Here is a 14,598-nt window from a genome sequence, read left to right as displayed (position 1 = left end):
TATGTATCAAAAAAAGTCATGGCCTTCATTATGTCTATATCCTTTAGCCACCAATCTAACCTTGTATTTTTTTATTGTTCCATCGAATTTATAATTTGTTTTCAGGACTCATTTGCATCCCAACGGCTTGGTTCTTGGTAGACCTGGCCACGGTCTGGGTCCGGTTAACCGCCGGTTCAGGGTCCGGGCTAACCCGGGCTATTTTAAAAAATAAAATAAAATTGCAGCGCCACAGCGCTGCATTGGCAGCGCTGGGGCGCTGCACCTTTGAAATTTAATTTTTTTGAAATTTTTAAACAGATTTTTAATAAGACATATTCATTAAATAATCTCAATCAAATATCTCATATCTCCATAATAAAAATCTATTAAATTTATTAAATAAACAATATATTAGAATTTCAACATCTTAATATCTTATGACTTAATATTACAAATCTATTACATTTTATTCTACTTCACTCGCATTTTCTCCCGTCGTAGTTCCTGATGTTCCTTCGGTATCATCTTGGTCTTCTTCATTACTTTGAATATGTTGTGTTTGAGTAGCGGCTTTTGACCAATCATTGAGCAAACATTGGACTTCCAAATTTTCTGGCCTTAAGCTAGAACGTCTCTCGTCCAATGTATTTCCTCCAATACTAAATGGTTGCTCCACTGCAACTGTTGAAACCGAACAAGCTAGAATTTCTTTTGCCATTATAGCCAAAATTGGATATATTTGTGTTTTTTTGCGACCACCATCTCAAAGTGTCGAAGTTTTCTTCATCTGTATCACTAAAATTAAAATTAGTGGTAAAATAATTCTCAAGTTCCTGACTGGAACTTGAGGATCCTCATGGACGTTTCGTCCGTTCCCTTAATAAAAGTTGTGCTTTAGTAAGTTTAGAAGTAACATTACTAGTTGCAGTTGATTGTGTTTCATGTGAAACAATTTGTCCACCATATTTGATGTTATATTCATTATAAATATCAAGTAAATGATTTTTAATATTAAACAAAATCAATGAGATAGAAGGAATCGTTTCCGCAATAGGCTCCAAAGATTCATAATATAATGTTAACATGTCGCTTAAGCCATCTAATTTAAGTCTAGGATCTAAAACAAAAGCACATAAAAAAATTTCAGGAATGAGCAAAAAATATTTTTCCCATTTTGCTTTCATGACGAGAATACATTGAGATAAAACACTATCATTAGAATTAACATGTTCATGAAAAATACAAGCAATGTTGCAACAATGTGTTAAAACTAAATGCGAAGTAGGGTAATAAACACCGGATAATTGGTCACTAGCATCATTAAAAACTTTTAAAATTTCACAAATACTAGTGCATATGTTCCATTTATTTGAAAACAAATAAATATCACGAGCTTGAACAAATTGATGAAAAAATGTAAATAATAAATCTTTATATTCAAAAGAGGATAATAACAATTTATATGTTGAATTCCAACGAGTTGGAACGTCTCGTGCAAACCGCTTAGGCTTCATACCATTTACTCTAAAAAAATTTCCCCATTGCTTCATAACTTGGGGTTGCGTCCATAAATAATGAATAGCGTTTCTAATTGGTTGAATATGTGTGCCTAAATTTTTTTAGCCCATCTTGAACACACAAATTTAAAATATGACATGTGCATCTAATATGAAAAAATTTGCCACCTAGTGATGGTTTACATATTTCAATAAGCTCACTAATACTAGAAGTATTTGCACTAACATTATCAAAAGACATTGAAAAACTTTGTTAGTTAGACCATATTCTTCTAAAATAACAAATATAAGTTGCGAAATATTTTGTGTCGTGTGTGATTCGTTGAAACATCTATATGCAAGCAACCTTTTTTGAATGTTCCAATTATTATCAATCCAATGACATATAATACCCATATATGAACAACTTTGCCAATGATCACTCCAAATATCGGAACACAAAGAAACTTTATTATTCAAACTATAAAATTCCTTAATTAATTCTTTCTTTTGATCAACGACTAACTTTTTCATTGTGCGTTTGAGACTATTTCTTGGAATACGTCTAATAGAAAGATTTGCACTTGTTGAAAACCAATTTTTAAAAGATAATTTATCGCTAAAACTAAAAGAAAGTTGTTCAACCGCACAAAATTTAGTCGTTTCTTCTCTAAATCTAGCTTCGTTATATTTAAATAGTTGAGATTCATTATCCGATTGAGAAGAGAATGCCGGAATTTGAGTTTGACCACGATCAATACCAATTTCCATCGGATGATTTTTCTCGATATGCCGCGTCAAAGTTCCATAACCACCTCCTTGTTTAAATTTGTAACATTTTGAACAATATTTGCATTTGGCTTGCAAATCACTGGAGGGAAGCGTCACCTTGTCGAAGTGTTTGGTGAAGATATCGGATGTCGGGTGAGGCACCGCTCGAGTTTGTCTTTGAGAGGCCGCCGGATCGTTCATACTTTCTTGACTTGCATGATGACGTGGTGGTGGTGGTGGTTGTTCAACTTGTTGTCTTTGTTGCGCCTCTTGTCGAATTTCTTGAATTTCATCATCGGAATATTCAAGATCAAATCCATCGACATTGAATTGAGGATACTCGACCTCGGGTGGTATGATGCTCTTTTCCTTTCCTTTTCCTTTGTCACCCCTACGACTTGATCCTGCTCCGGACATTTGTAATTGTATAAATATGAAAATAAATCAACAATTGACAATTAATCAATAATCGAAACTTGATATTTTTAATAATTCAAGAAATTAAAAGGAATTGAGAATAGAGAGAATTGTGTAAACAAAATGAAAGGAGGTTGGGGGTATTTATAGATAACAAATAGGTTTTTTTTTTAAAAAAAAATTCCGGTTGACCCGGCGGGTTCGGCGGGTTTCAACGGCCACAAAATCGTGGCCGTTGAGAATCCAACGGCCACTTGCTAGTGGCCTTTGGATCATCTGGCACCCCGATGGGCGCCACGTGTCCAACCCGCCGGGTTGGACGGTTCCAACCCGGCGGGTCGGACCCGTGCAACCCGGCGGGTCCAACCCGCCGGGTTGCCGGTTTTCCTAAGGGAAAACCGGGACCGGACCGCCTAGTGGCCGGTCCGGTCCCGGTTCTGGGTCGGGCCCATTGACCTAGTTAACCGGCCCGTTGACCACGGGCCGGGTCCGGGCCCAACCCGACCCTTGGCCAGGTCTAGTTCTTGGTGGAAGATCCATCAGTTCCCAAGTGTGATTATGCATAATGGAGTCCATTTCAGTATTGATGACTTTTTCTAGTATGGAGCTTCAAGGCTAGACAACGCATCTTGTTAGGTCTTTGATTCATTTTCTAGCATGTAATTGATAAAATCTGGACCAAATGACTTTTTTGTGCTATTTCTCTCGTTATTTTGTTAGAAATAGGATCATTATTTTCATAACATTCTCCTTGAGAGATGTTTTTTTCTTGCGAATTCAATTAGGTCTCTATTAGTGTTTGGTTCATCTCCTTGAGAAGAGTCTTCCTTCATTTGACACTTCTACTGTTCTTTCAATATCAGTTTCTTGATTTCTCTTTTTACAGGGAAATATGTTTTCAAAGAACACTGCATTTATGGACTCAATAGTCATCCCTTGGTTCATTCTACCAATTTCAGATTCACGCACAATAAATCTATATGCACTACTTTTAAGGGCATATCCAATGAGTATGCAGTCAACCATCTTTGGGCCAATCTTGACTTGCTTTGGCTTAGGTATTTTAACCTTTGCAAAGCACCCCCACATTTTGATGTATTTGTAGGAAGGTTTGTGTCATTTCCAGAATTCATACGGTGTTTATCACTTTTCTTGAGAGGGATTTTGTTCAGAATATTGTTAGCCTATAGAATTGCTTCCTTCCCCCCACCCCACCCCCTTCCCAAATTTTTTTTTTTTGAGTTCATTCCGAACTTATTAGAATGACATTCATCATTTCCTTTAATGTCTGGTTTTTCCTTTCGACAACTCTATTTGATTGAGGTGAGTATGGTGCAGTATTTTGATTAATGATGCCCGCTGAAGAGCGAGATTCAACAAATGGTGCTCGGTATTCATCACCTCGATCACTTCGCACATCTTTATGTCTTTACCTAGTTGATTTTCAACTTATCGGAGCATATGTGGCTGGTAGCACCCGTATCAACCCACCAGTCATTTGGGTTGTCTACCAAATTTGTTTAAATACAAGTGTAATTAAATCCAAATCAGATATATCAAATGGTACTGACATTTTTTGAACGACATTGTCTTATTATTTTCATTTATTTGGATTCCTGCAATCCTTTGCCTTGTGGTTTGTCTTCCCGCAACTGTAATACTTTCCTTGAAAATTATCCTTTTAATTTGATCCATACATGAAATTTCTCTTCTTTCTCCTATTGTCACTTGATTCCACGATATTCACTTTTGTTGCCAACTTGTTCCTTTCCTCGGTGCTCCGATTGTCCTCTTCTTTACTTAATCTCACAATTAGATCTCTCATGTCCATCTCTTTTCTCTTGTGCTTCAGATAGTTCTTGAAATCCTTCCACAAATAGGGAGTTTCTCAATCGGCGCAGCAACTTGAAAGGACTCCCTTAGACTCATCCCCTCTGCATGAATATCGTGTAGTAGTACTTGAATTTTTAATAAGTGTATTTTATGCACTTAATTTGCATACGATTTGACTTGATTTTTGTGATGTATCGAGCAGTATTACGTGCAATTTGTTGTTGTTTTTGTTAAGTGCAGGCAAGGAAGAAAGTAAGGATTTTATGTTAATTATATGGAGTCAAAAGAATATGGAAAATATGGTAAAAGGTAAAAATGGATCAAAAGAAGGAAAAAAATAAGCTGGAATTCGAAGTGCAAGTGCCCCTACGCCAGTCCAAAAGTGCTCACACGCTGGAAGAGTTGCGCACCCTCGCTAGAAGAAGGCTGAAAAAAAAATAAAAGCGCGGCCACGCTGTCGCGTATTTTTGGTGTTTTGATTTTTTGGGATGGAAACTTTCATATATTTGTGGGCTTTTACTTGTTGGGTTTGGAGCACATATAAAAGGGATTTTTAAGCACACAAATTTGAGGGTAGCCGCACGCACTCCTGAGGAGATTTACAAGCACGAATTGAGGAAATTTGGAGGAGAAAAATCTGCACAAGAGTTGGAAGAAAAATCTGGAACAAGGAAGAAGATAGCTTCATCCGAACACGACATCACATCTTTGGATTCGTTATTCTTATTCTTACTTTTTAATTTCTGAATTGATGTCGATTTTTAAAACCATGATTTGTTTTTGCATTATTTTGAGTATGAAATAAATTTTTCTAGTTGCCACTAGACTAGTCTCATTAATAATTCTCTAAATTGTGTGGTTGTCTTGCTAGTTCTATGAATTATTAATTTTGAAAGAAAAATTTTCTAAATTGTGTGGTTGGCTTGCTAGTTCTATGAATTATTTAATTTTGAAAGCAAAATTTTCTATTTAATTATCTAAATAAATTTTAGTCTATTTTAATTACAAGTATTGATATAATTTTCAAGCATACTCCTCGTGGAAACGATACTCTATTCACTCTATATTAAAACTTGACAATCATGAGCTTGCGAGCATTAAATTATGCAACCAATTTTTGGCGCCGCTGCCGGAGAGTATTTTTATTGAATTTATATTAGTCTTGTTACCAATTAGTCTAGATTTTAATTTGGATTTATCTTTATTATATTTTTTTAGTTTTTGATTCGTTATATTTTCTTGAGTGCAGTTTATGTGAAGATCTCAAAGCGTTGATTCTCTATTGTTTCATCTGGAGATCGAACGAGCTGCAAGAGCTTTGAGAATGTTAAGAAGAGAAGAATTAAGGAATATGGCTGAGAACAATTGTAGTAGCCCAATTCCATTTTAAAATATTAAATGGTTAAACATGTTTAGAATTAATAAAAAGATATTTTATTATCAAGAGCACAAGTCAAGATCAAGAACACGTGGCATGAGAATGAGCTAAGGGGGTGTTTAATGGATTTGACCATGGGCTCGGGTCGGTCATGAGTGGCTCGGGTCGGTTTGAGAATCAAGGGCTCGGGCACGGAGCTAGGGCTTGGTCATGTGAATGTGTGGCTCGGGTATGGAGCTTGTCTTGAGCTCGGGTATTCCCTTGGTGGCTCGGGTTAGCCATGGTGTGAACACTAATGGAGGGCTCGGCCTAGGGAGTGTAACTTGGGTTGGGTCTATGAGTTCAAGAAATTGTTGTGCAAGGCCAAGTTAGTTTTCGGTCATGGGAAGAGCACATTGTGTTCAGGTCGGGAATGAACACGTGTCTTAACCAGAATCAGTGCATGTATAAGCCCGAGCTGTTAGGCGAGGTGTCAAGCGCTCAAGTGATGAGATGCTTTGTGTCCTTACAGATGTCAAGGTCTGATGCATTTCGGATGACACCTGTCCCAGCTCATCTTCTATAAATAGGAGCTGAGGGTTCGGATATTTTCACACCACTTCCATCTCTCACTTCATAGTTTTGCTCGGACCGAGGAGTAGCTCGGGAGTTCGGGAAAAAGAGTTCGAGTCAGAAAGAGTGAGCTCGGGTGGACCCAGGGATGCTCTGGTTGGACTTGATCGGGTCGGGCTTGACCAGGTGCATTTTCGGTCGGGCTTGAGGGGAGAGGCCAGTTCGGGTCGGGCTTGAGGAGAGGTCAGGTCGGACGTTGACCTAGGACAGCTAGGGGTTGTCTTCTTTCAGCTTAGTTCAGACTTCGTTGTTTAGGTACAAAAGTACTGTTCGAGATACCCTGACTGAGTATGCATGTATTATGTGCTTGCATGATTTATATGGCATGATTTTATCTGCATATATTATTAGGGGTGTTCATCGGTCGGTTCGGTCCGGTTTTCGGTTTTTTATTTCGGTTTTTCCGGTTTTCGGTTTTAGAAATATATAATCCGATATCCGAACCGTTTTCCTTCGGTTCGGTTCGGTTTTTTACTAAATCGGTTTGGTTATTTTGGTCGGTTATTTCGGTTTTGATATAATTATTTTAATTAATATTATAAATATATTTTAAAATATAATATGTTATCTTTTAAATGATTTTTTTGTAAAATATTTAAATTCAAAGTTTAAATGACTTAAATAAATAACAATCAACTAAAAATTATTAAAAATGATTCTTTATTCACTAGGTATCATATCAAAAAATATATAATATAAAAAATTATATAAATAAAATTATTTATTTAATAAAATTTCGGTTTTTTCGGTCGGTTCGGTTTTGAGATATATAATCCGAAACCGAACCAAATAAATTTCGATTTTAACATTTATATCCGAATTTTAAATTTCGGTTTTCGGTTCGGTTCGGTGTTTGGTTTTTCCGGTTTGGATTTCCGATTTTTTCGGTTTTATCCGAAGTTTGAACACCCCTATATATTATGACATGATCGTATGATGCATGCATGTTCATAATGAGAAATATCCTTGGGATATCCTATATGGTTTTATCTTATCCTGTTAGTAGATGGATTTCCATCGATTTGGATCCGGTATATCCACAGTTGGTATAGGAGCCACCTCCTGAAGCGACATCACAGAGTGCTACATACCTAGGGCCCGGTCTGTCTTTGATCTGTGATTCTTGACCTCTAGTCTCGGTAGTCGGTACACTTGCATTCATGCACTCATATAGTACTGTATACTCAAACTCTCGTACTGAGCGTGCTAGGCTCACTTTCGGTTGTTTTCTATTGGCTGGATGCCCTATTCCATGGGGCAGATGCAGGTACCTGGGGACAGGGAGGTTAGGTGGTGACCAAGGTTGGATAGCATGGTTGACCACTAGGTTTTTCTTACCTGGTATTATTTTATTTAAGATTCCGCAGTTACTCTAATTAAGATTATTTATTGTTTAATTGCATGATTAAGACTCTGATTAGTAGGTGATCATGGTGCGGATCACTATATTTATTGTATCAGAGCATGCAATAAGATTCTTTGGGACATAGTATTGATTTTGGGTTATCCTTTGTAGGATTACAAGTTGGATTCAATGACGATAGCAGTATAAGGAATTGGAATAGCAGGATACCTAGGCTTTTCCAAAATCGTCATTTCCAAGGTTGGCAGCAGAGGTTCGTAGTATGTGGATCCCATCAGAATGGAGCTGGAAGATAAGATCCAGTTTTCAACGCCAGGCACTTCTCAGGGTTGAAAGAAATGTGTGACATGACATGTAGTCATCCATTCTGCATCGACCAAGGAAGCCACCCAACAATATTCTTCACTAGTTGGAGAGATTGTCAGGAAAATCTTGTCTCATCTACCAGATAAGAACCCAACAATATTGGAAGGATCCGGTAGATTATCAAGATATAATCTTTTAGATCTTGTGATGAAGTAGGTCTGCTGACATGAGTAGCAGACGGGAAACTTCATGTTCAAGATCAGTAGACGGAATGAAAGATTTCCACAGAGGTTAAATATTGTATTATGATTTGTTATAGTCAGTTGAATCAGATGTATTTTAGTTATTTGATGTACTAATTTTTTGTTTCATTGTACATCTTTCAGTGTAAAGTTATGTATTACCTGGGATTGTAATAAAGATTGTATTAGAACCTGGATTTGTGGTTCAAGTATTGTAATTTTTGAGATTATCTTGAATATATTGAATAAAAGATTTATCATTTGTTTAAATGTATACTTGAGATTTTACATGTTTCAGATGAATTTTTTACCTAGAACATTCTAGTAAACCAAGAGTTTGCCAGGGATGATGTAATTCATCAGGGGGCATGAGTATTTTTAGGCAGATTTTTTTTGAACAGTTGAATTGTTTTGACCTCTTTATGTTGTTGTCTTATGATGATGGATTTTCATCAGGATGCCAGGCTAAGTAATACCAAGAGTTGTGGACTATGACCAGGACTAGACATGAGGAGATGGACCCTTAGTCGGTATCACTTTGGAAGTTTCATACTTCAGAGTTTGTTTGGAGGACTTTGTTCTCCAAGGACTATATAGTGAAGGTTACTCAGTTTGGGGATTTGGAAACAGTCAAAATAAGGTATGACTTTGGATTGGATAGATACCAGGTATGATATCAAGGTTTAGATATCATTTTTTTTCAGAGATACAGATGTTCTGATGTCAGAATTAGTCTTGAAAGGAATTTTCATTGACAATTAATTGTTCCGAGCAGATAAGTTTCAGTCTTTGATTTGGGAATTCGAGGATTTAATCCAAGAGTTCAGTCGAATTGATATTCAACAAGATTATTTTTCAGATATTTGCAGACTCGAGATTTGAGTTGTGCTTCTGTTACGTTAAGAAAGTTTTTCTTGACCAATGATTTTGTTCCGGATAGGAATGTTGCTTAGTATCAGGGACTCAGGGATGAGTTATGCCAGGATGCTGATGACTGTCGGGTTCCAAGATGGTATAGTAAGTGCAACCTTATGTCGGTGTACTCTGGAAGGATTTTTCTGTTCCAGTGTGGCATTTTAGGAAGATTTACCTCAGTATCGATGTATGCACAGTCATAGAGATGGGTATAACTATCAGGAGAATATTCAGAATTTATTTGAGCCTTCGGGAATTATTCTATGTGATGGGTCAGTGCCAAGGGATGTAATGAGTTATCCTCTGACTTTATCAGAGATACATATTTTAGTTTTTGTGGATAGAATAGTCTTGGAAATGATTCTTTTACAAGTGAATATTCTGAACGGATAGTTCTCGCACGTGATACTGGGGGAGTAAATTCCAATGATATTCTGGAAGTCTTATGTACTTCAGAAAAAATGGAAAATTTTACTCAGTCTAGAGATCATTACAAAAGTTACGTTAAAGTATAATTTGGTGTCAATTTGATAACTTTGAAAAGATACTTAATCTTATTGGTCGATAAAAAATGTGATGGGATAAGTGTTTCCTATCTAGGAACATTTTACATCAGAAGAGTTTGATATTTATCAGATGATTGATTTAGTTAATGATTGAAAGATATCATGAGCCTACTAAGTTACAACATGGATACAATAGTATAAGAATTCACTTGGATAAGTGAAAGATGGGAACTTAGGTATTAATGTTTATATTGAAATGGTCAGTTAAACTGGTGCAAGTTTAGTGCCCAGTGACTATTTGTTTGAATCAGTCAGAGATGGACATAGTTGTTTTCAAGAAATATGCTAATTCTGCTTTTGGATTTCCTTCTGCTTAAGGAGAGTTGATATGAAGTTTTGCTTCTAATTGATGTTATAACCCCGTGATGGAGGAAAATGTTCTTTGTAGAAGGAACGATTAAAATCGTTTATCACTTGGTGATAAGGAACTGATAGGATGAGTAGAATACTGAGATATTCAGTTCTCAGAAATGTTTCTGTAAAATTTCTGGGATTATATTGTCAGAAATTGATCTAGCATGTGTTTTCATTTCAATGGATACTATCATTATCTCATAACTTGAGATAACACCTGAAAATGATAATACATATTATATTAGTACTAGGGATTGTAGTAATTGACTTGTGAGTCAACAGAACAAATATTGGCATTTCCAAGAAAAGAACCTAAAGGGTTCATGAAATCAGAAATTGTGAACAACGACGTTGTCACAGGTGTTTTGACAAGTATTAGTCATTAAATATGAGAATCCTTTTGGCATACAAGGATCTGTGTACAAGGTTCTGGTGGAAAGAAATAAAGTGATGTGTGTATCAGTATTTCTCTAGATGTTTGGTGTGTCAGCAGATCAAGACAGAGCACTGATGACCTGAAGGGTCACTTCACAGTTTACCTATTCCTAAGTGGAAATGAGATCTGATCACGATGGACTTCGTGACCCATTTACCGGTGACCTCGAGGAATTGTGAGCTATCTGGGTTGTGGTGGACTGACTCACCAAGTCAGCACATTTCATTTCTTATAACCGGAACTACAGTTTTGATAGAATGGCATGGTTATACATCTAGGAGATTGTCCGATTGCACGGAGTGCCTGTGAGCATTGTCAGCGATCGAGACCCCAAGTTTACTTCCAGGTTCTGGGGGAGTCTTCAGCACGCTATGGGTACTACTCTCAGTTTGAGTACAACATACCACCCAGAGACCGATGGGAAGTCAGAGCGCACGATTTGTACTATTGAAGACATGTTGCGAGCATGCTCTTTGAATTTTGGTCCAGCATGACAAGATCAGTTGTCATTGATTGAGTTCGCGTACAAAAAATAGTTACCATTGCAGTATTGAGATGGCTCCATTTGAGGCGTTGTACGTGCAACGGTGTCGTACTCCATTATTTTGGGAAGAACTGAGAGAGCGACAGGTAGAAGGACCAGAGTTAGTCCAGCAGGCTATTGATATTGTTGGGCAGATCAGGAAGCGAATTAAGACTGCACAAGATCAACAAGCTAGCTATGTGAATGCCAAGCACAGACCTTTGCAATTTAAGGTGGGTGAGAAAGTGTTTCAGAAAGTCTCACCATTTCGTAGGATTTGAGATTCGATCTCAAGGGTAAGCTATCTCATAGGTTCATTGTTCCATTTGAGATTCTGGAAAGTGTTGGAGATTTGGCTTACAGGTTAGCTTTACCGCATATTTGTCCAGTATCCATGACGTTTTTCATGTATCTTTGTTGCGACGATATGTGGCAGATCAGTCTCATATTTTGCAGCCGTCTGAGGTACAAGTGGATACTGATTTGACTTATGTAGAGAGACCAGTTCGTATTATGTATTACAAAGATAAGGTGCTGCGAAATAAAGTCATTTCTCTTGTTCTAATTCAGTGGCAGTGCCGAGGTACGGAATAATCCACTTGGGAACTTAAGAGCAGTATGCGTACGGATTATCCAGAGTTGTTTTGATTATATTGTAATTCAGTTGTATCATGTAAAATATCTAGTTTGATTAAAGGAACGTTTGCATCTTGTTTTACATTCAGTACTTAAGATCTGATTTCGAGGACGAAATATCTTAAGTGGGGGAGAATGTAGTAGCCTAGTTCCATTTTAAAATATTAAATGGTTAAACATGTTTAGAATTAATAAAAAGATATTTTATTATCAAGAGCACAAGTCAAGATCAAGAACACATGGCATGAGAATGAGCTAGGGTTTAATGGATTTGACCATGGGCTCGGGTCGGTCATGAGTGGCTCGGGTTGGTCATGGTTGAGCATCAAGGGCTCGGGAATGGAGCTAGGGCTTGGTCATGTTTATGTGTGGCTTGGGTATGGAGCTTGGCTTGAGCTTGGGTCTTCCCTTGGTGGCTCGGCCAGCCATGGTGTGAACACTAATGGAGGGCTCGGACCTAGGGGCTTGGTCAAGGGAGTGTGTATCCAGGTCGGGTCTAGGATTTCAAGAAATGTTGTGCTAGGCCAAGGTAGTGTTCGGTCATGGGAAGAGAACATTGTGTTCAGGTCGGGAATGAACACGTGTCTTAACCAAAATTAGTGCATGTATAAGCCCGAGCTGTTAGGCGAGGTGTCAAGCGCTCAAGTGATAAGATGCTTAGTGTCCTTCCAGATGTCAAGGTCTCACGCATTTTGGATGACAACTGTCCCAGCTCATCCTCTATAAATAGGAGCTGAGGGTTCGGATATTTTCACAACACTTCCATCTCTCACTTCATAGTTCTGCTCGGACCGAGGAGTAGCTTGGGAGTTCGGGAAGAAGAGCTCGGGTCAGAAGGAGTGAGCTCGGGTGGACCCAGGGATGCTCGGGTTGGACTTGATCGGGTCGGGCTTGACCAAGTGCAGTTTAGGTCGGGCTTGAGGGGAGAGGCCAGGTCTGGTCGGGCTTAAGGACAGGTCTGGTCGGGATTTGACCTAGGACAGCTAGGGGTTGTCTTCTTCTAGCTTAGTTTAGACTTCGGTGTTTAGGTACGAAAGTACTGTTCGAGATACCCTGATTGAGTATGCATGTATTATGTGCTTGCATGATTTATATGGCATGATTTTATCTGCATATATTATGACATAATCGTAAGCTGCATGCATGTTCATATTGAGCTATATCTTTGGGATATCCTATAGGGTTTTACCCTATCCGTAGTGGATGGATTTCCATCGATTTTGATCTGGTATATCCATAGTTGGGATGGGAGCCACCTCTTGAAGCCATGGCACAGAGTGCTACATACCTAGGGCCCGGTTTGTCTTTGATCTGTGATTCTTGACCTCTAGTCTCGGTAGTCAGTACACTTGCATTCATGCACTCATATAGTATTGTATAGTCATACTCTCGTACTGAGCGTGTTAGGCTCATTTCCAGTTGTTTTCTATTGGCTGGATGCCCTATTCCATAGGGCAGATGCTTGTAGTTTTCCTGGGGACAGAGAGGTTAGGTGGTGACCAAGGCTGGATAGCAGGGTTGACCATTTTTTCTTACCTGGTATTATTTTATTTAAGATTCCGTAGTTACTCTGATTTAGATTATTTATTGTTTAATTTCATGCTTAAGCCTCTGATTACTAGGTGATCACGGTGCGTGTCACTACAACAATCCACCTCCCTTGGTGCTAATTAGATATCACTTCAGGAACGTAGTCCAGGCTCACTACTCTGGAATTTCTCGTGGAACTATTAATGACAACAATTTTGAGAAAAAGCCTGCTTTGATTAACATGGTTCAGCAGTACCAATTCAATGGAAGTGCTACTGCCGATGCTCACCTGCACTTGAGGACATTCCTGGAGATAACTGATATGGTAAAAATGAATGGTGTTACTAAAGATATTATTAGATTGTGTTTGTTTCTGTTTTCTCTCAGGGATCAGGCAAGGAGTTGGTTGAAATTATTACCTCTTGGAAGCATAACTACTTGGGTAGATATGACAGTGAAGTTTCTTGCCAAATACTTTCCACCTGCTAAGTCCAATCAGCTGAAAATTGAGATTAACACATTTCGACAGCATGATTCTGAGAAATTTTATGATACATGGGAGCGTTAAAAGGATTTATTGAGACGGTGTCCAAATCATAAATTTGAAGATTGGGAGAAAATTGAACTGTTTTACAATGGATTGAATGCTCCCACGAGAATGTTTATGGATTCAGCGGCTGGAGGTACAATTTTTGCTCAGGATCCTATTCAAGCATATGAGATGTTGGAGCAAATGACAATCAACAGTTTCCAGTGGCCGTCTCAGCGAGTTGGTGTCAAGAAATCTTTAGGAGTATATGCTGTTGATCCTCTCACATCTATCTCTGCCCAACTATCTGCTTTGACTACATAAGTGGCTGCATTGAACAAAGTGAGCATAGCGGATTCAGAAGGTGTATCAATTGCCATTGAAGAATCTCATCCCCCTGAAGAAGCTCGTTATATCAATCCTAGAGGTTATGGAGGCTTTTGAGGTGATCCTTTCCTAATATTTATCATCCTAGTTTGCGAAATCATGAGAATTTTTCATATTCCAACAATAAGAATGTGTTGAATCCTCCTCCGGGGTTCAATGCCAAAAAAGGTGAGGGAAAGCCGTTCGTCATTGGAAGATGTATTGAGCATGTTTGTGGTGGAATCTGGTAAGAGGCTGTCAAAGACGGAATCTCGTCTTGACATCATGGAAACACATATGTGTAACATTGGAGCCACAATGAAATCTCTTGAAACTCAAATAG

At 38.1% G+C, this 14,598-nt stretch overlaps 1 non-coding gene across 1 annotated transcript; it reads right to left on the bottom strand.

Annotated features, from left to right (window-relative positions):
- Window positions 1–13,857: 13,857 nt before the first annotated feature.
- On the bottom strand, window positions 13,858–13,963 carry LOC140885754 (small nucleolar RNA R71). The gene has a single exon (XR_012151171.1). It is a non-coding gene; the product is annotated as a small nucleolar RNA R71 (small nucleolar RNA).
- Between the last annotated feature and the right edge of the window lie 635 nt (window positions 13,964–14,598).

The sequence above is a fragment of the Henckelia pumila genome, chromosome 2 (genome assembly GCF_033568475.1).
Source record: "Henckelia pumila isolate YLH828 chromosome 2, ASM3356847v2, whole genome shotgun sequence".
NCBI classification, from domain to species: domain Eukaryota; kingdom Viridiplantae; phylum Streptophyta; class Magnoliopsida; order Lamiales; family Gesneriaceae; genus Henckelia; species Henckelia pumila.
This window is presented reverse-complemented; position numbering and strand designations above follow the sequence as displayed.